The sequence below is a fragment of the Ambystoma mexicanum genome, unplaced genomic scaffold, assembly GCF_040938575.1.
Source record: "Ambystoma mexicanum isolate Mex_15411 unplaced genomic scaffold, UKY_AmexF1_1 Mex_scaf52, whole genome shotgun sequence".
Classification (NCBI taxonomy): domain Eukaryota; kingdom Metazoa; phylum Chordata; class Amphibia; order Caudata; family Ambystomatidae; genus Ambystoma; species Ambystoma mexicanum.
Window position 1 is genome coordinate 1,505,980 of NW_027182469.1, and position 17,473 is coordinate 1,523,452.

The 17,473-nt window shown below is 51.6% G+C and overlaps 33 non-coding genes across 33 annotated transcripts; all 33 read left to right on the forward strand.

The window, feature by feature from the left end:
* Positions 1 to 495: 495 nt before the first annotated feature.
* On the forward strand, positions 496 to 566 carry TRNAG-GCC (transfer RNA glycine (anticodon GCC)). Its single transcript has one exon. It is a non-coding gene; the product is annotated as a tRNA-Gly (tRNA).
* Positions 567 to 916: 350 nt separating this feature from the next.
* Positions 917 to 987, forward strand: TRNAG-CCC (transfer RNA glycine (anticodon CCC)). Its single transcript has one exon. It is a non-coding gene; the product is annotated as a tRNA-Gly (tRNA).
* Positions 988 to 1,552: 565 nt separating this feature from the next.
* TRNAG-GCC (transfer RNA glycine (anticodon GCC)) lies at positions 1,553 to 1,623 on the forward strand. Its single transcript has one exon. It is a non-coding gene; the product is annotated as a tRNA-Gly (tRNA).
* Positions 1,624 to 1,973: 350 nt separating this feature from the next.
* TRNAG-CCC (transfer RNA glycine (anticodon CCC)) lies at positions 1,974 to 2,044 on the forward strand. The gene has a single exon. It is a non-coding gene; the product is annotated as a tRNA-Gly (tRNA).
* Positions 2,045 to 2,606: 562 nt separating this feature from the next.
* TRNAG-GCC (transfer RNA glycine (anticodon GCC)) lies at positions 2,607 to 2,677 on the forward strand. Its single transcript has one exon. It is a non-coding gene; the product is annotated as a tRNA-Gly (tRNA).
* Positions 2,678 to 3,027: 350 nt separating this feature from the next.
* TRNAG-CCC (transfer RNA glycine (anticodon CCC)) lies at positions 3,028 to 3,098 on the forward strand. Its single transcript has one exon. It is a non-coding gene; the product is annotated as a tRNA-Gly (tRNA).
* A 562-nt stretch (positions 3,099 to 3,660) lies between these two features.
* TRNAG-GCC (transfer RNA glycine (anticodon GCC)) lies at positions 3,661 to 3,731 on the forward strand. Its single transcript has one exon. It is a non-coding gene; the product is annotated as a tRNA-Gly (tRNA).
* Positions 3,732 to 4,081: 350 nt separating this feature from the next.
* TRNAG-CCC (transfer RNA glycine (anticodon CCC)) lies at positions 4,082 to 4,152 on the forward strand. Its single transcript has one exon. It is a non-coding gene; the product is annotated as a tRNA-Gly (tRNA).
* A 565-nt stretch (positions 4,153 to 4,717) lies between these two features.
* On the forward strand, positions 4,718 to 4,788 carry TRNAG-GCC (transfer RNA glycine (anticodon GCC)). Its single transcript has one exon. It is a non-coding gene; the product is annotated as a tRNA-Gly (tRNA).
* Positions 4,789 to 5,138: 350 nt separating this feature from the next.
* Positions 5,139 to 5,209, forward strand: TRNAG-CCC (transfer RNA glycine (anticodon CCC)). Its single transcript has one exon. It is a non-coding gene; the product is annotated as a tRNA-Gly (tRNA).
* A 562-nt stretch (positions 5,210 to 5,771) lies between these two features.
* On the forward strand, positions 5,772 to 5,842 carry TRNAG-GCC (transfer RNA glycine (anticodon GCC)). Its single transcript has one exon. It is a non-coding gene; the product is annotated as a tRNA-Gly (tRNA).
* A 350-nt stretch (positions 5,843 to 6,192) lies between these two features.
* Positions 6,193 to 6,263, forward strand: TRNAG-CCC (transfer RNA glycine (anticodon CCC)). Its single transcript has one exon. It is a non-coding gene; the product is annotated as a tRNA-Gly (tRNA).
* A 562-nt stretch (positions 6,264 to 6,825) lies between these two features.
* On the forward strand, positions 6,826 to 6,896 carry TRNAG-GCC (transfer RNA glycine (anticodon GCC)). The gene has a single exon. It is a non-coding gene; the product is annotated as a tRNA-Gly (tRNA).
* A 350-nt stretch (positions 6,897 to 7,246) lies between these two features.
* Positions 7,247 to 7,317, forward strand: TRNAG-CCC (transfer RNA glycine (anticodon CCC)). The gene has a single exon. It is a non-coding gene; the product is annotated as a tRNA-Gly (tRNA).
* A 562-nt stretch (positions 7,318 to 7,879) lies between these two features.
* On the forward strand, positions 7,880 to 7,950 carry TRNAG-GCC (transfer RNA glycine (anticodon GCC)). The gene has a single exon. It is a non-coding gene; the product is annotated as a tRNA-Gly (tRNA).
* Positions 7,951 to 8,300: 350 nt separating this feature from the next.
* TRNAG-CCC (transfer RNA glycine (anticodon CCC)) lies at positions 8,301 to 8,371 on the forward strand. The gene has a single exon. It is a non-coding gene; the product is annotated as a tRNA-Gly (tRNA).
* Positions 8,372 to 8,933: 562 nt separating this feature from the next.
* Positions 8,934 to 9,004, forward strand: TRNAG-GCC (transfer RNA glycine (anticodon GCC)). Its single transcript has one exon. It is a non-coding gene; the product is annotated as a tRNA-Gly (tRNA).
* Positions 9,005 to 9,354: 350 nt separating this feature from the next.
* TRNAG-CCC (transfer RNA glycine (anticodon CCC)) lies at positions 9,355 to 9,425 on the forward strand. The gene has a single exon. It is a non-coding gene; the product is annotated as a tRNA-Gly (tRNA).
* Positions 9,426 to 9,987: 562 nt separating this feature from the next.
* Positions 9,988 to 10,058, forward strand: TRNAG-GCC (transfer RNA glycine (anticodon GCC)). The gene has a single exon. It is a non-coding gene; the product is annotated as a tRNA-Gly (tRNA).
* Positions 10,059 to 10,408: 350 nt separating this feature from the next.
* On the forward strand, positions 10,409 to 10,479 carry TRNAG-CCC (transfer RNA glycine (anticodon CCC)). Its single transcript has one exon. It is a non-coding gene; the product is annotated as a tRNA-Gly (tRNA).
* A 565-nt stretch (positions 10,480 to 11,044) lies between these two features.
* Positions 11,045 to 11,115, forward strand: TRNAG-GCC (transfer RNA glycine (anticodon GCC)). Its single transcript has one exon. It is a non-coding gene; the product is annotated as a tRNA-Gly (tRNA).
* Positions 11,116 to 11,465: 350 nt separating this feature from the next.
* Positions 11,466 to 11,536, forward strand: TRNAG-CCC (transfer RNA glycine (anticodon CCC)). Its single transcript has one exon. It is a non-coding gene; the product is annotated as a tRNA-Gly (tRNA).
* Positions 11,537 to 12,098: 562 nt separating this feature from the next.
* On the forward strand, positions 12,099 to 12,169 carry TRNAG-GCC (transfer RNA glycine (anticodon GCC)). Its single transcript has one exon. It is a non-coding gene; the product is annotated as a tRNA-Gly (tRNA).
* A 350-nt stretch (positions 12,170 to 12,519) lies between these two features.
* On the forward strand, positions 12,520 to 12,590 carry TRNAG-CCC (transfer RNA glycine (anticodon CCC)). The gene has a single exon. It is a non-coding gene; the product is annotated as a tRNA-Gly (tRNA).
* Positions 12,591 to 13,152: 562 nt separating this feature from the next.
* Positions 13,153 to 13,223, forward strand: TRNAG-GCC (transfer RNA glycine (anticodon GCC)). The gene has a single exon. It is a non-coding gene; the product is annotated as a tRNA-Gly (tRNA).
* Positions 13,224 to 13,573: 350 nt separating this feature from the next.
* TRNAG-CCC (transfer RNA glycine (anticodon CCC)) lies at positions 13,574 to 13,644 on the forward strand. Its single transcript has one exon. It is a non-coding gene; the product is annotated as a tRNA-Gly (tRNA).
* Positions 13,645 to 14,209: 565 nt separating this feature from the next.
* On the forward strand, positions 14,210 to 14,280 carry TRNAG-GCC (transfer RNA glycine (anticodon GCC)). The gene has a single exon. It is a non-coding gene; the product is annotated as a tRNA-Gly (tRNA).
* Positions 14,281 to 14,630: 350 nt separating this feature from the next.
* TRNAG-CCC (transfer RNA glycine (anticodon CCC)) lies at positions 14,631 to 14,701 on the forward strand. The gene has a single exon. It is a non-coding gene; the product is annotated as a tRNA-Gly (tRNA).
* Positions 14,702 to 15,263: 562 nt separating this feature from the next.
* Positions 15,264 to 15,334, forward strand: TRNAG-GCC (transfer RNA glycine (anticodon GCC)). Its single transcript has one exon. It is a non-coding gene; the product is annotated as a tRNA-Gly (tRNA).
* Positions 15,335 to 15,684: 350 nt separating this feature from the next.
* TRNAG-CCC (transfer RNA glycine (anticodon CCC)) lies at positions 15,685 to 15,755 on the forward strand. The gene has a single exon. It is a non-coding gene; the product is annotated as a tRNA-Gly (tRNA).
* A 562-nt stretch (positions 15,756 to 16,317) lies between these two features.
* On the forward strand, positions 16,318 to 16,388 carry TRNAG-GCC (transfer RNA glycine (anticodon GCC)). Its single transcript has one exon. It is a non-coding gene; the product is annotated as a tRNA-Gly (tRNA).
* Positions 16,389 to 16,738: 350 nt separating this feature from the next.
* Positions 16,739 to 16,809, forward strand: TRNAG-CCC (transfer RNA glycine (anticodon CCC)). Its single transcript has one exon. It is a non-coding gene; the product is annotated as a tRNA-Gly (tRNA).
* A 565-nt stretch (positions 16,810 to 17,374) lies between these two features.
* Positions 17,375 to 17,445, forward strand: TRNAG-GCC (transfer RNA glycine (anticodon GCC)). Its single transcript has one exon. It is a non-coding gene; the product is annotated as a tRNA-Gly (tRNA).
* The last annotated feature ends 28 nt before the right edge of the window (positions 17,446 to 17,473 follow it).

Here is a 17,473-nt window from a genome sequence, read left to right on the forward strand (position 1 = left end):
ATAAGATGATTGCATTGCTTGTCTGTTTTCTGCGCAAAGAAAGCACTCTGCTGCCCTCTTTTAGCAGAAGATGGAACGGCAGTTTCAACTTAAGGCGGGAAACCTATTATGCAAATAATTCCCAGAAGACCCCAGAAGCCCAGATTGAAAGGGTGTCAGCCTCGTGTGGGTGCAAAGATATCCCCTGAGTCCTGCGGTAGAAGTCTGGCTTTCCTGAGGCACGGTGCTCAGGGAACTGCACTCAGAGTAGCGACCCATACAAAGGCCACCCTCATCTACCAGTGTGCTTGCCTCTGTCCACTTTTCCTGTCTATAGAACCTGGCCGTTCGTGGCCGTTCGTGGCCAAGTGAGTGAGAAGGACTGCCAGGGCAGCGCAGCTCCCATTCACCCACCGGAGCTGGCGCCATCCTCATGTCACTGCAGTGCTCTGTTAAATCAGCTGCTCTGGGCTGCAATGGTCCAGAGCACTGTAGCGCCAGTGTGCAGCATGTAAGGCATTGGTGGTTCAGTGGTAGAATTCTCGCCTGCCACGCGGGAGGCCCGGGTTCGATTCCCGGCCAATGCATGAGCGTTTTGCACATGTACCTTTCGTTGACTTTGAAGCATCGTGAAAAGGAAGAGACCGAACAAAAAAACAAGCCTTGATTGCCTTGCTTGCCTTATTTCTGCTACTAGCGATCACTCTGCTGATCCCTTTTAGTAGAAGGGGCCGCTGCGCCTTGACTGGAAGCAGGGCAATCTCAGATTATGCAAAACGCTCATAGAGGCCCAGCCCGAGTAGGTGCCAGTCTCACACGTCTGCAAAGGCCTTCAATGAGGCTTTCAGCAGAAGTCAAGAGTTTACGAGTGACCATTCGCATGGAACTGGCAGGTGTGTTAAATCAAGCGCTCTACCGCAGTAATGCTGCTTGTCAAGCATTGGTAGTTCAGTGGTAGAATTCTCGCTTCCCAAGCGGGAGGCCTGGGTTCGATTCCCGGCCAATGCATGGCACTTTTGTAGACGTGTCTCTTGATATTTTAAAAGGCATGGGAAAAGAAAAATGGAAACGGTAGATAAGATGATTGCATTGCTTGTCTGTTTTCTGCGCAAAGAAAGCAATCTGCTGCCCTCTTTTAGCAGAAGATGGAACTGCAGTTTCAACTTAAGGCGGGAAACCTTCTATTATGCAAATAATTCCCAGAAGACCCCAGAAGCCCAGATTGAAAGGGTGTCAGCCTCGTGTGGCTGCAAAGATATCCCCTGAGTCCTGCAGTAGAAGTCTGGCTTTCCTGAGGCACGGTGCTCAGGGAACTGCACTCAGAGTAGCGACCCATACAAAGGCCACCCTCATCTACCAGTGTGCTTGCCTCTGTCCACTTTTCCTGTCTATAGAACCTGGCCGTTCGTGGCCGTTCGTGGCCAAGGGAGTGAGAAGGACTGCCAGGGCAGCGCAGCTCCCATTCACCCACCGGAGCTGGCGCCATCCTCATGTCACTGCAGTGCTCTGTTAAATCAGCTGCTCTGGGCTGCAATGGTCCAGAGCACTGTAGCGCCAGTGTGCAGCATGTAAGGCATTGGTGGTTCAGTGGTAGAATTCTCGCCTGCCACGCGGGAGGCCCGGGTTCGATTCCCGGCCAATGCATGAGCGTTTTGCACATGTACCTTTCGTTGACTTTGAAGCATCGTGAAAAGGAAGAGACAGAACAAAAAAACAAGCCTTGATTGCCTTGCTTGCCTTATTTCTGCTACTAGCGATCACTCTGCTGATCCCTTTTAGTAGAAGGGGCCGCTGCGCCTTGACTGGAAGCAGGGCAATCTCAGATTATGCAAACAGCTCATAGAGGCCCAGCCCGAGTAGGTGCCAGTCTCACACGTCTGCAAAGGCCTTCAATGAGGCTTTCAGCAGAAGTCAAGAGTTTACGAGTGACCATTCGCATGGAACTGGCAGGTGTGTTAAATCAAGTGCTCTACCGCAGTAATGCTGCTTGTCAGGCATTGGTAGTTCAGTGGTAGAATTCTCGCTTCCCAAGCGGGAGGCCCGGGTTCGATTCCCGGCCAATGCATGGCACTTTTGTAGACGTGTCTCTTGATATTTTAAAAGGCATGGGAAAAGAAAAATGGAAACGGTAGATAAGATGATTGCATTGCTTGTCTGTTTTCTGCGCAAAGAAAGCACTCTGCTGCCCTCTTTTAGCAGAAGATGGAACGGCAGTTTCAACTTAAGGCGGGAAACCTATTATGCAAATAATTCCCAGAAGACCCCAGAAGCCCAGATTGAAAGGGTGTCAGCCTCGTGTGGCTGCAAAGATATCCCCTGAGTCCTGCGGTAGAAGTCTGGCTTTCCTGAGGCACGGTGCTCAGGGAACTGCACTCAGAGTAGCGACCCATACAAAGGCCACCCTCATCTACCAGTGTGCTTGCCTCTGTCCACTTTTCCTGTCTATAGAACCTGGCCGTTCGTGGCCGTTCGTGGCCAAGGGAGTGAGAAGGACTGCCAGGGCAGCGCAGCTCCCATTCACCCACCGGAGCTGGCGCCATCCTCATGTCACTGCAGTGCTCTGTTAAATCAGCTGCTCTGGGCTGCAATGGTCCAGAGCACTGTAGCGCCAGTGTGCAGCATGTAAGGCATTGGTGGTTCAGTGGTAGAATTCTCGCCTGCCACGCGGGAGGCCCGGGTTCGATTCCCGGCCAATGCATGAGCGTTTTGCACATGTACCTTTCGTTGACTTTGAAGCATCGTGAAAAGGAAGAGACCGAACAAAAAAACAAGCCTTGATTGCCTTGCTTGCCTTATTTCTGCTACTAGCGATCACTCTGCTGATCCCTTTTAGTAGAAGGGGCCGCTGCGCCTTGACTGGAAGCAGGGCAATCTCAGATTATGCAAACAGCTCATAGAGGCCCAGCCCGAGTAGGTGCCAGTCTCACACGTCTGCAAAGGCCTTCAATGAGGCTTTCAGCAGAAGTCAAGAGTTTACGAGTGACCATTCGCATGGAACTGGCAGGTGTGTTAAATCAAGCGCTCTACCGCAGTAATGCTGCTTGTCAGGCATTGGTAGTTCAGTGGTAGAATTCTCGCTTCCCAAGCGGGAGGCCCGGGTTCGATTCCCGGCCAATGCATGGCACTTTTGTAGACGTGTCTCTTGATATTTTAAAAGGCATGGGAAAAGAAAAATGGAAACGGTAGATAAGATGATTGCATTGCTTGTCTGTTTTCTGCGCAAAGAAAGCACTCTGCTGCCCTCTTTTAGCAGAAGATGGAACGGCAGTTTCAACTTAAGGCGGGAAACCTATTATGCAAATAATTCCCAGAAGACCCCAGAAGCCCAGATTGAAAGGGTGTCAGCCTCGTGTGGCTGCAAAGATATCCCCTGAGTCCTGCGGTAGAAGTCTGGCTTTCCTGAGGCACGGTGCTCAGGGAACTGCACTCAGAGTAGCGACCCATACAAAGGCCACCCTCATCTACCAGTGTGCTTGCCTCTGTCCACTTTTCCTGTCTATAGAACCTGGCCGTTCGTGGCCGTTCGTGGCCAAGTGAGTGAGAAGGACTGCCAGGGCAGCGCAGCTCCCATTCACCCACCGGAGCTGGCGCCATCCTCATGTCACTGCAGTGCTCTGTTAAATCAGCTGCTCTGGGCTGCAATGGTCCAGAGCACTGTAGCGCCAGTGTGCAGGATGTAAGGCATTGGTGGTTCAGTGGTAGAATTCTCGCCTGCCACGCGGGAGGCCCGGGTTCGATTCCCGGCCAATGCATGAGCGTTTTGCACATGTACCTTTCGTTGACTTTGAAGCATCGTGAAAAGGAAGAGACCGAACAAAAAAACAAGCCTTGATTGCCTTGCTTGCCTTATTTCTGCTACTAGCGATCACTCTGCTGATCCCTTTTAGTAGAAGGGGCCGCTGCGCCTTGACTGGAAGCAGGGCAATCTCAGATTATGCAAAACGCTCATAGAGGCCCAGCCCGAGTAGGTGCCAGTCTCACACGTCTGCAAAGGCCTTCAATGAGGCTTTCAGCAGAAGTCAAGAGTTTACGAGTGACCATTCGCATGGAACTGGCAGGTGTGTTAAATCAAGCGCTCTACCGCAGTAATGCTGCTTGTCAAGCATTGGTAGTTCAGTGGTAGAATTCTCGCTTCCCAAGCGGGAGGCCCGGGTTCGATTCCCGGCCAATGCATGGCACTTTTGTAGACGTGTCTCTTGATATTTTAAAAGGCATGGGAAAAGAAAAATGGAAACGGTAGATAAGATGATTGCATTGCTTGTCTGTTTTCTGCGCAAAGAAAGCAATCTGCTGCCCTCTTTTAGCAGAAGATGGAACTGCAGTTTCAACTTAAGGCGGGAAACCTTCTATTATGCAAATAATTCCCAGAAGACCCCAGAAGCCCAGATTGAAAGGGTGTCAGCCTCGTGTGGCTGCAAAGATATCCCCTGAGTCCTGCAGTAGAAGTCTGGCTTTCCTGAGGCACGGTGCTCAGGGAACTGCACTCAGAGTAGCGACCCATACAAAGGCCACCCTCATCTACCAGTGTGCTTGCCTCTGTCCACTTTTCCTGTCTATAGAACCTGGCCGTTCGTGGCCGTTCGTGGCCAAGGGAGTGAGAAGGACTGCCAGGGCAGCGCAGCTCCCATTCACCCACCGGAGCTGGCGCCATCCTCATGTCACTGCAGTGCTCTGTTAAATCAGCTGCTCTGGGCTGCAATGGTCCAGAGCACTGTAGCGCCAGTGTGCAGCATGTAAGGCATTGGTGGTTCAGTGGTAGAATTCTCGCCTGCCACGCGGGAGGCCCGGGTTCGATTCCCGGCCAATGCATGAGCGTTTTGCACATGTACCTTTCGTTGACTTTGAAGCATCGTGAAAAGGAAGAGACCGAACAAAAAAACAAGCCTTGATTGCCTTGCTTGCCTTATTTCTGCTACTAGCGATCACTCTGCTGATCCCTTTTAGTAGAAGGGGCCGCTGCGCCTTGACTGGAAGCAGGGCAATCTCAGATTATGCAAACAGCTCATAGAGGCCCAGCCCGAGTAGGTGCCAGTCTCACACGTCTGCAAAGGCCTTCAATGAGGCTTTCAGCAGAAGTCAAGAGTTTACGAGTGACCATTCGCATGGAACTGGCAGGTGTGTTAAATCAAGTGCTCTACCGCAGTAATGCTGCTTGTCAGGCATTGGTAGTTCAGTGGTAGAATTCTCGCTTCCCAAGCGGGAGGCCCGGGTTCGATTCCCGGCCAATGCATGGCACTTTTGTAGACGTGTCTCTTGATATTTTAAAAGGCATGGGAAAAGAAAAATGGAAACGGTAGATAAGATGATTGCATTGCTTGTCTGTTTTCTGCGCAAAGAAAGCACTCTGCTGCCCTCTTTTAGCAGAAGATGGAACGGCAGTTTCAACTTAAGGCGGGAAACCTATTATGCAAATAATTCCCAGAAGACCCCAGAAGCCCAGATTGAAAGGGTGTCAGCCTCGTGTGGCTGCAAAGATATCCCCTGAGTCCTGCGGTAGAAGTCTGGCTTTCCTGAGGCACGGTGCTCAGGGAACTGCACTCAGAGTAGCGACCCATACAAAGGCCACCCTCATCTACCAGTGTGCTTGCCTCTGTCCACTTTTCCTGTCTATAGAACCTGGCCGTTCGTGGCCGTTCGTGGCCAAGTGAGTGAGAAGGACTGCCAGGGCAGCGCAGCTCCCATTCACCCACCGGAGCTGGCGCCATCCTCATGCCACTGCAGTGCTCTGTTAAATCAGCTGCTCTGGGCTGCAATGGTCCAGAGCACTGTAGCGCCAGTGTGCAGCATGTAAGGCATTGGTGGTTCAGTGGTAGAATTCTCGCCTGCCACGCGGGAGGCCCGGGTTCGATTCCCGGCCAATGCATGAGCGTTTTGCACATGTACCTTTCGTTGACTTTGAAGCATCGTGAAAAGGAAGAGACCGAACAAAAAAACAAGCCTTGATTGCCTTGCTTGCCTTATTTCTGCTACTAGCGATCACTCTGCTGATCCCTTTTAGTAGAAGGGGCCGCTGCGCCTTGACTGGAAGCAGGGCAATCTCAGATTATGCAAACAGCTCATAGAGGCCCAGCCCGAGTAGGTGCCAGTCTCACACGTCTGCAAAGGCCTTCAATGAGGCTTTCAGCAGAAGTCAAGAGTTTACGAGTGACCATTCGCATGGAACTGGCAGGTGTGTTAAATCAAGTGCTCTACCGCAGTAATGCTGCTTGTCAGGCATTGGTAGTTCAGTGGTAGAATTCTCGCTTCCCAAGCGGGAGGCCCGGGTTCGATTCCCGGCCAATGCATGGCACTTTTGTAGACGTGTCTCTTGATATTTTAAAAGGCATGGGAAAAGAAAAATGGAAACGGTAGATAAGATGATTGCATTGCTTGTCTGTTTTCTGCGCAAAGAAAGCACTCTGCTGCCCTCTTTTAGCAGAAGATGGAACGGCAGTTTCAACTTAAGGCGGGAAACCTATTATGCAAATAATTCCCAGAAGACCCCAGAAGCCCAGATTGAAAGGGTGTCAGCCTCGTGTGGCTGCAAAGATATCCCCTGAGTCCTGCGGTAGAAGTCTGGCTTTCCTGAGGCACGGTGCTCAGGGAACTGCACTCAGAGTAGCGACCCATACAAAGGCCACCCTCATCTACCAGTGTGCTTGCCTCTGTCCACTTTTCCTGTCTATAGAACCTGGCCGTTCGTGGCCGTTCGTGGCCAAGTGAGTGAGAAGGACTGCCAGGGCAGCGCAGCTCCCATTCACCCACCGGAGCTGGCGCCATCCTCATGTCACTGCAGTGCTCTGTTAAATCAGCTGCTCTGGGCTGCAATGGTCCAGAGCACTGTAGCGCCAGTGTGCAGCATGTAAGGCATTGGTGGTTCAGTGGTAGAATTCTCGCCTGCCACGCGGGAGGCCCGGGTTCGATTCCCGGCCAATGCATGAGTGTTTTGCACATGTACCTTTCGTTGACTTTGAAGCATCGTGAAAAGGAAGAGACCGAACAAAAAAACAAGCCTTGATTGCCTTGCTTGCCTTATTTCTGCTACTAGCGATCACTCTGCTGATCCCTTTTAGTAGAAGGGGCCGCTGCGCCTTGACTGGAAGCAGGGCAATCTCAGATTATGCAAAACGCTCATAGAGGCCCAGCCCGAGTAGGTGCCAGTCTCACACGTCTGCAAAGGCCTTCAATGAGGCTTTCAGCAGAAGTCAAGAGTTTACGAGTGACCATTCGCATGGAACTGGCAGGTGTGTTAAATCAAGCGCTCTACCGCAGTAATGCTGCTTGTCAAGCATTGGTAGTTCAGTGGTAGAATTCTCGCTTCCCAAGCGGGAGGCCTGGGTTCGATTCCCGGCCAATGCATGGCACTTTTGTAGACGTGTCTCTTGATATTTTAAAAGGCATGGGAAAAGAAAAATGGAAACGGTAGATAAGATGATTGCATTGCTTGTCTGTTTTCTGCGCAAAGAAAGCACTCTGCTGCCCTCTTTTAGCAGAAGATGGAACGGCAGTTTCAACTTAAGGCGGGAAACCTATTATGCAAATAATTCCCAGAAGACCCCAGAAGCCCAGATTGAAAGGGTGTCAGCCTCGTGTGGCTGCAAAGATATCCCCTGAGTCCTGCGGTAGAAGTCTGGCTTTCCTGAGGCACGGTGCTCAGGGAACTGCACTCAGAGTAGCGACCCATACAAAGGCCACCCTCATCTACCAGTGTGCTTGCCTCTGTCCACTTTTCCTGTCTATAGAACCTGGCCGTTCGTGGCCGTTCGTGGCCAAGTGAGTGAGAAGGACTGCCAGGGCAGCGCAGCTCCCATTCACCCACCGGAGCTGGCGCCATCCTCATGTCACTGCAGTGCTCTGTTAAATCAGCTGCTCTGGGCTGCAATGGTCCAGAGCACTGTAGCGCCAGTGTGCAGCATGTAAGGCATTGGTGGTTCAGTGGTAGAATTCTCGCCTGCCACGCGGGAGGCCCGGGTTCGATTCCCGGCCAATGCATGAGCGTTTTGCACATGTACCTTTCGTTGACTTTGAAGCATCGTGAAAAGGAAGAGACCGAACAAAAAAACAAGCCTTGATTGCCTTGCTTGCCTTATTTCTGCTACTAGCGATCACTCTGCTGATCCCTTTTAGTAGAAGGGGCCGCTGCGCCTTGACTGGAAGCAGGGCAATCTCAGATTATGCAAACAGCTCATAGAGGCCCAGCCCGAGTAGGTGCCAGTCTCACACGTCTGCAAAGGCCTTCAATGAGGCTTTCAGCAGAAGTCAAGAGTTTACGAGTGACCATTCGCATGGAACTGGCAGGTGTGTTAAATCAAGTGCTCTACCGCAGTAATGCTGCTTGTCAGGCATTGGTAGTTCAGTGGTAGAATTCTCGCTTCCCAAGCGGGAGGCCCGGGTTCGATTCCCGGCCAATGCATGGCACTTTTGTAGACGTGTCTCTTGATATTTTAAAAGGCATGGGAAAAGAAAAATGGAAACGGTAGATAAGATGATTGCATTGCTTGTCTGTTTTCTGCGCAAAGAAAGCACTCTGCTGCCCTCTTTTAGCAGAAGATGGAACGGCAGTTTCAACTTAAGGCGGGAAACCTATTATGCAAATAATTCCCAGAAGACCCCAGAAGCCCAGATTGAAAGGGTGTCAGCCTCGTGTGGCTGCAAAGATATCCCCTGAGTCCTGCGGTAGAAGTCTGGCTTTCCTGAGGCACGGTGCTCAGGGAACTGCACTCAGAGTAGCGACCCATACAAAGGCCACCCTCATCTACCAGTGTGCTTGCCTCTGTCCACTTTTCCTGTCTATAGAACCTGGCCGTTCGTGGCCGTTCGTGGCCAAGTGAGTGAGAAGGACTGCCAGGGCAGCGCAGCTCCCATTCACCCACCGGAGCTGGCGCCATCCTCATGTCACTGCAGTGCTCTGTTAAATCAGCTGCTCTGGGCTGCAATGGTCCAGAGCACTGTAGCGCCAGTGTGCAGCATGTAAGGCATTGGTGGTTCAGTGGTAGAATTCTCGCCTGCCACGCGGGAGGCCCGGGTTCGATTCCCGGCCAATGCATGAGCGTTTTGCACATGTACCTTTCGTTGACTTTGAAGCATCGTGAAAAGGAAGAGACAGAACAAAAAAACAAGCCTTGATTGCCTTGCTTGCCTTATTTCTGCTACTAGCGATCACTCTGCTGATCCCTTTTAGTAGAAGGGGCCGCTGCGCCTTGACTGGAAGCAGGGCAATCTCAGATTATGCAAACAGCTCATAGAGGCCCAGCCCGAGTAGGTGCCAGTCTCACACGTCTGCAAAGGCCTTCAATGAGGCTTTCAGCAGAAGTCAAGAGTTTACGAGTGACCATTCGCATGGAACTGGCAGGTGTGTTAAATCAAGTGCTCTACCGCAGTAATGCTGCTTGTCAGGCATTGGTAGTTCAGTGGTAGAATTCTCGCTTCCCAAGCGGGAGGCCCGGGTTCGATTCCCGGCCAATGCATGGCACTTTTGTAGACGTGTCTCTTGATATTTTAAAAGGCATGGGAAAAGAAAAATGGAAACGGTAGATAAGATGATTGCATTGCTTGTCTGTTTTCTGCGCAAAGAAAGCACTCTGCTGCCCTCTTTTAGCAGAAGATGGAACGGCAGTTTCAACTTAAGGCGGGAAACCTATTATGCAAATAATTCCCAGAAGACCCCAGAAGCCCAGATTGAAAGGGTGTCAGCCTCGTGTGGCTGCAAAGATATCCCCTGAGTCCTGCGGTAGAAGTCTGGCTTTCCTGAGGCACGGTGCTCAGGGAACTGCACTCAGAGTAGCGACCCATACAAAGGCCACCCTCATCTACCAGTGTGCTTGCCTCTGTCCACTTTTCCTGTCTATAGAACCTGGCCGTTCGTGGCCGTTCGTGGCCAAGTGAGTGAGAAGGACTGCCAGGGCAGCGCAGCTCCCATTCACCCACCGGAGCTGGCGCCATCCTCATGCCACTGCAGTGCTCTGTTAAATCAGCTGCTCTGGGCTGCAATGGTCCAGAGCACTGTAGCGCCAGTGTGCAGCATGTAAGGCATTGGTGGTTCAGTGGTAGAATTCTCGCCTGCCACGCGGGAGGCCCGGGTTCGATTCCCGGCCAATGCATGAGCGTTTTGCACATGTACCTTTCGTTGACTTTGAAGCATCGTGAAAAGGAAGAGACCGAACAAAAAAACAAGCCTTGATTGCCTTGCTTGCCTTATTTCTGCTACTAGCGATCACTCTGCTGATCCCTTTTAGTAGAAGGGGCCGCTGCGCCTTGACTGGAAGCAGGGCAATCTCAGATTATGCAAAACGCTCATAGAGGCCCAGCCCGAGTAGGTGCCAGTCTCACACGTCTGCAAAGGCCTTCAATGAGGCTTTCAGCAGAAGTCAAGAGTTTACGAGTGACCATTCGCATGGAACTGGCAGGTGTGTTAAATCAAGCGCTCTACCGCAGTAATGCTGCTTGTCAAGCATTGGTAGTTCAGTGGTAGAATTCTCGCTTCCCAAGCGGGAGGCCCGGGTTCGATTCCCGGCCAATGCATGGCACTTTTGTAGACGTGTCTCTTGATATTTTAAAAGGCATGGGAAAAGAAAAATGGAAACGGTAGATAAGATGATTGCATTGCTTGTCTGTTTTCTGCGCAAAGAAAGCAATCTGCTGCCCTCTTTTAGCAGAAGATGGAACTGCAGTTTCAACTTAAGGCGGGAAACCTTCTATTATGCAAATAATTCCCAGAAGACCCCAGAAGCCCAGATTGAAAGGGTGTCAGCCTCGTGTGGCTGCAAAGATATCCCCTGAGTCCTGCGGTAGAAGTCTGGCTTTCCTGAGGCACGGTGCTCAGGGAACTGCACTCAGAGTAGCGACCCATACAAAGGCCACCCTCATCTACCAGTGTGCTTGCCTCTGTCCACTTTTCCTGTCTATAGAACCTGGCCGTTCGTGGCCGTTCGTGGCCAAGTGAGTGAGAAGGACTGCCAGGGCAGCGCAGCTCCCATTCACCCACCGGAGCTGGCGCCATCCTCATGTCACTGCAGTGCTCTGTTAAATCAGCTGCTCTGGGCTGCAATGGTCCAGAGCACTGTAGCGCCAGTGTGCAGCATGTAAGGCATTGGTGGTTCAGTGGTAGAATTCTCGCCTGCCACGCGGGAGGCCCGGGTTCGATTCCCGGCCAATGCATGAGCGTTTTGCACATGTACCTTTCGTTGACTTTGAAGCATCGTGAAAAGGAAGAGACCGAACAAAAAAACAAGCCTTGATTGCCTTGCTTGCCTTATTTCTGCTACTAGCGATCACTCTGCTGATCCCTTTTAGTAGAAGGGGCCGCTGCGCCTTGACTGGAAGCAGGGCAATCTCAGATTATGCAAACAGCTCATAGAGGCCCAGCCCGAGTAGGTGCCAGTCTCACACGTCTGCAAAGGCCTTCAATGAGGCTTTCAGCAGAAGTCAAGAGTTTACGAGTGACCATTCGCATGGAACTGGCAGGTGTGTTAAATCAAGCGCTCTACCGCAGTAATGCTGCTTGTCAGGCATTGGTAGTTCAGTGGTAGAATTCTCGCTTCCCAAGCGGGAGGCCCGGGTTCGATTCCCGGCCAATGCATGGCACTTTTGTAGACGTGTCTCTTGATATTTTAAAAGGCATGGGAAAAGAAAAATGGAAACGGTAGATAAGATGATTGCATTGCTTGTCTGTTTTCTGCGCAAAGAAAGCACTCTGCTGCCCTCTTTTAGCAGAAGATGGAACGGCAGTTTCAACTTAAGGCGGGAAACCTATTATGCAAATAATTCCCAGAAGACCCCAGAAGCCCAGATTGAAAGGGTGTCAGCCTCGTGTGGCTGCAAAGATATCCCCTGAGTCCTGCGGTAGAAGTCTGGCTTTCCTGAGGCACGGTGCTCAGGGAACTGCACTCAGAGTAGCGACCCATACAAAGGCCACCCTCATCTACCAGTGTGCTTGCCTCTGTCCACTTTTCCTGTCTATAGAACCTGGCCGTTCGTGGCCGTTCGTGGCCAAGTGAGTGAGAAGGACTGCCAGGGCAGCGCAGCTCCCATTCACCCACCGGAGCTGGCGCCATCCTCATGTCACTGCAGTGCTCTGTTAAATCAGCTGCTCTGGGCTGCAATGGTCCAGAGCACTGTAGCGCCAGTGTGCAGCATGTAAGGCATTGGTGGTTCAGTGGTAGAATTCTCGCCTGCCACGCGGGAGGCCCGGGTTCGATTCCCGGCCAATGCATGAGCGTTTTGCACATGTACCTTTCGTTGACTTTGAAGCATCGTGAAAAGGAAGAGACAGAACAAAAAAACAAGCCTTGATTGCCTTGCTTGCCTTATTTCTGCTACTAGCGATCACTCTGCTGATCCCTTTTAGTAGAAGGGGCCGCTGCGCCTTGACTGGAAGCAGGGCAATCTCAGATTATGCAAACAGCTCATAGAGGCCCAGCCCGAGTAGGTGCCAGTCTCACACGTCTGCAAAGGCCTTCAATGAGGCTTTCAGCAGAAGTCAAGAGTTTACGAGTGACCATTCGCATGGAACTGGCAGGTGTGTTAAATCAAGTGCTCTACCGCAGTAATGCTGCTTGTCAGGCATTGGTAGTTCAGTGGTAGAATTCTCGCTTCCCAAGCGGGAGGCCCGGGTTCGATTCCCGGCCAATGCATGGCACTTTTGTAGACGTGTCTCTTGATATTTTAAAAGGCATGGGAAAAGAAAAATGGAAACGGTAGATAAGATGATTGCATTGCTTGTCTGTTTTCTGCGCAAAGAAAGCACTCTGCTGCCCTCTTTTAGCAGAAGATGGAACGGCAGTTTCAACTTAAGGCGGGAAACCTATTATGCAAATAATTCCCAGAAGACCCCAGAAGCCCAGATTGAAAGGGTGTCAGCCTCGTGTGGCTGCAAAGATATCCCCTGAGTCCTGCGGTAGAAGTCTGGCTTTCCTGAGGCACGGTGCTCAGGGAACTGCACTCAGAGTAGCGACCCATACAAAGGCCACCCTCATCTACCAGTGTGCTTGCCTCTGTCCACTTTTCCTGTCTATAGAACCTGGCCGTTCGTGGCCGTTCGTGGCCAAGTGAGTGAGAAGGACTGCCAGGGCAGCGCAGCTCCCATTCACCCACCGGAGCTGGCGCCATCCTCATGTCACTGCAGTGCTCTGTTAAATCAGCTGCTCTGGGCTGCAATGGTCCAGAGCACTGTAGCGCCAGTGTGCAGCATGTAAGGCATTGGTGGTTCAGTGGTAGAATTCTCGCCTGCCACGCGGGAGGCCCGGGTTCGATTCCCGGCCAATGCATGAGTGTTTTGCACATGTACCTTTCGTTGACTTTGAAGCATCGTGAAAAGGAAGAGACCGAACAAAAAAACAAGCCTTGATTGCCTTGCTTGCCTTATTTCTGCTACTAGCGATCACTCTGCTGATCCCTTTTAGTAGAAGGGGCCGCTGCGCCTTGACTGGAAGCAGGGCAATCTCAGATTATGCAAAACGCTCATAGAGGCCCAGCCCGAGTAGGTGCCAGTCTCACACGTCTGCAAAGGCCTTCAATGAGGCTTTCAGCAGAAGTCAAGAGTTTACGAGTGACCATTCGCATGGAACTGGCAGGTGTGTTAAATCAAGCGCTCTACCGCAGTAATGCTGCTTGTCAAGCATTGGTAGTTCAGTGGTAGAATTCTCGCTTCCCAAGCGGGAGGCCTGGGTTCGATTCCCGGCCAATGCATGGCACTTTTGTAGACGTGTCTCTTGATATTTTAAAAGGCATGGGAAAAGAAAAATGGAAACGGTAGATAAGATGATTGCATTGCTTGTCTGTTTTCTGCGCAAAGAAAGCAATCTGCTGCCCTCTTTTAGCAGAAGATGGAACTGCAGTTTCAACTTAAGGCGGGAAACCTTCTATTATGCAAATAATTCCCAGAAGACCCCAGAAGCCCAGATTGAAAGGGTGTCAGCCTCGTGTGGCTGCAAAGATATCCCCTGAGTCCTGCGGTAGAAGTCTGGCTTTCCTGAGGCACGGTGCTCAGGGAACTGCACTCAGAGTAGCGACCCATACAAAGGCCACCCTCATCTACCAGTGTGCTTGCCTCTGTCCACTTTTCCTGTCTATAGAACCTGGCCGTTCGTGGCCGTTCGTGGCCAAGTGAGTGAGAAGGACTGCCAGGGCAGCGCAGCTCCCATTCACCCACCGGAGCTGGCGCCATCCTCATGTCACTGCAGTGCTCTGTTAAATCAGCTGCTCTGGGCTGCAATGGTCCAGAGCACTGTAGCGCCAGTGTGCAGCATGTAAGGCATTGGTGGTTCAGTGGTAGAATTCTCGCCTGCCACGCGGGAGGCCCGGGTTCGATTCCCGGCCAATGCATGAGCGTTTTGCACATGTACCTTTCGTTGACTTTGAAGCATCGTGAAAAGGAAGAGACCGAACAAAAAAACAAGCCTTGATTGCCTTGCTTGCCTTATTTCTGCTACTAGCGATCACTCTGCTGATCCCTTTTAGTAGAAGGGGCCGCTGCGCCTTGACTGGAAGCAGGGCAATCTCAGATTATGCAAACAGCTCATAGAGGCCCAGCCCGAGTAGGTGCCAGTCTCACACGTCTGCAAAGGCCTTCAATGAGGCTTTCAGCAGAAGTCAAGAGTTTACGAGTGACCATTCGCATGGAACTGGCAGGTGTGTTAAATCAAGCGCTCTACCGCAGTAATGCTGCTTGTCAGGCATTGGTAGTTCAGTGGTAGAATTCTCGCTTCCCAAGCGGGAGGCCCGGGTTCGATTCCCGGCCAATGCATGGCACTTTTGTAGACGTGTCTCTTGATATTTTAAAAGGCATGGGAAAAGAAAAATGGAAACGGTAGATAAGATGATTGCATTGCTTGTCTGTTTTCTGCGCAAAGAAAGCACTCTGCTGCCCTCTTTTAGCAGAAGATGGAACGGCAGTTTCAACTTAAGGCGGGAAACCTATTATGCAAATAATTCCCAGAAGACCCCAGAAGCCCAGATTGAAAGGGTGTCAGCCTCGTGTGGCTGCAAAGATATCCCCTGAGTCCTGCGGTAGAAGTCTGGCTTTCCTGAGGCACGGTGCTCAGGGAACTGCACTCAGAGTAGCGACCCATACAAAGGCCACCCTCATCTACCAGTGTGCTTGCCTCTGTCCACTTTTCCTGTCTATAGAACCTGGCCGTTCGTGGCCGTTCGTGGCCAAGTGAGTGAGAAGGACTGCCAGGGCAGCGCAGCTCCCATTCACCCACCGGAGCTGGCGCCATCCTCATGTCACTGCAGTGCTCTGTTAAATCAGCTGCTCTGGGCTGCAATGGTCCAGAGCACTGTAGCGCCAGTGTGCAGCATGTAAGGCATTGGTGGTTCAGTGGTAGAATTCTCGCCTGCCACGCGGGAGGCCCGGGTTCGATTCCCGGCCAATGCATGAGCGTTTTGCACATGTACCTTTCGTTGACTTTGAAGCATTGTGAAAAGGAAGAGACAGAACAAAAAAACAAGCCTTGATTGCCTTGCTTGCCTTATTTCTGCTACTAGCGATCACTCTGCTGATCCCTTTTAGTAGAAGGGGCCGCTGCGCCTTGACTGGAAGCAGGGCAATCTCAGATTATGCAAACAGCTCATAGAGGCCCAGCCCGAGTAGGTGCCAGTCTCACACGTCTGCAAAGGCCTTCAATGAGGCTTTCAGCAGAAGTCAAGAGTTTACGAGTGACCATTCGCATGGAACTGGCAGGTGTGTTAAATCAAGTGCTCTACCGCAGTAATGCTGCTTGTCAGGCATTGGTAGTTCAGTGGTAGAATTCTCGCTTCCCAAGCGGGAGGCCCGGGTTCGATTCCCGGCCAATGCATGGCACTTTTGTAGACGTGTCTCTTGATATTTTAAAAGGCATGGGAAAAGAAAAATGGAAACGGTAGATAAGATGATTGCATTGCTTGTCTGTTTTCTGCGCAAAGAAAGCACTCTGCTGCCCTCTTTTAGCAGAAGATGGAACGGCAGTTTCAACTTAAGGCGGGAAACCTATTATGCAAATAATTCCCAGAAGACCCCAGAAGCCCAGATTGAAAGGGTGTCAGCCTCGTGTGGCTGCAAAGATATCCCCTGAGTCCTGCGGTAGAAGTCTGGCTTTCCTGAGGCACGGTGCTCAGGGAACTGCACTCAGAGTAGCGACCCATACAAAGGCCACCCTCATCTACCAGTGTGCTTGCCTCTGTCCACTTTTCCTGTCTATAGAACCTGGCCGTTCGTGGCCGTTCGTGGCCAAGTGAGTGAGAAGGACTGCCAGGGCAGCGCAGCTCCCATTCACCCACCGGAGCTGGCGCCATCCTCATGTCACTGCAGTGCTCTGTTAAATCAGCTGCTCTGGGCTGCAATGGTCCAGAGCACTGTAGCGCCAGTGTGCAGCATGTAAGGCATTGGTGGTTCAGTGGTAGAATTCTCGCCTGCCACGCGGGAGGCCCGGGTTCGATTCCCGGCCAATGCATGAGTGTTTTGCACATGTACCTTTCGTTGACTTTGAAGCATCGTGAAAAGGAAGAGACCGAACAAAAAAACAAGCCTTGATTGCCTTGCTTGCCTTATTTCTGCTACTAGCGATCACTCTGCTGATCCCTTTTAGTAGAAGGGGCCGCTGCGCCTTGACTGGAAGCAGGGCAATCTCAGATTATGCAAAACGCTCATAGAGGCCCAGCCCGAGTAGGTGCCAGTCTCACACGTCTGCAAAGGCCTTCAATGAGGCTTTCAGCAGAAGTCAAGAGTTTACGAGTGACCATTCGCATGGAACTGGCAGGTGTGTTAAATCAAGCGCTCTACCGCAGTAATGCTGCTTGTCAAGCATTGGTAGTTCAGTGGTAGAATTCTCGCTTCCCAAGCGGGAGGCCTGGGTTCGATTCCCGGCCAATGCATGGCACTTTTGTAGACGTGTCTCTTGATATTTTAAAAGGCATGGGAAAAGAAAAATGGAAACGGTAGATAAGATGATTGCATTGCTTGTCTGTTTTCTGCGCAAAGAAAGCAATCTGCTGCCCTCTTTTAGCAGAAGATGGAACTGCAGTTTCAACTTAAGGCGGGAAACCTTCTATTATGCAAATAATTCCCAGAAGACCCCAGAAGCCCAGATTGAAAGGGTGTCAGCCTCGTGTGGCTGCAAAGATATCCCCTGAGTCCTGCGGTAGAAGTCTGGCTTTCCTGAGGCACGGTGCTCAGGGAACTGCACTCAGAGTAGCGACCCATACAAAGGCCACCCTCATCTACCAGTGTGCTTGCCTCTGTCCACTTTTCCTGTCTATAGAACCTGGCCGTTCGTGGCCGTTCGTGGCCAAGTGAGTGAGAAGGACTGCCAGGGCAGCGCAGCTCCCATTCACCCACCGGAGCTGGCGCCATCCTCATGTCACTGCAGTGCTCTGTTAAATCAGCTGCTCTGGGCTGCAATGGTCCAGAGCACTGTAGCGCCAGTGTGCAGCATGTAAGGCATTGGTGGTTCAGTGGTAGAATTCTCGCCTGCCACGCGGGAGGCCCGGGTTCGATTCCCGGCCAATGCATGAGCGTTTTGCACATGTACCTTTCGTT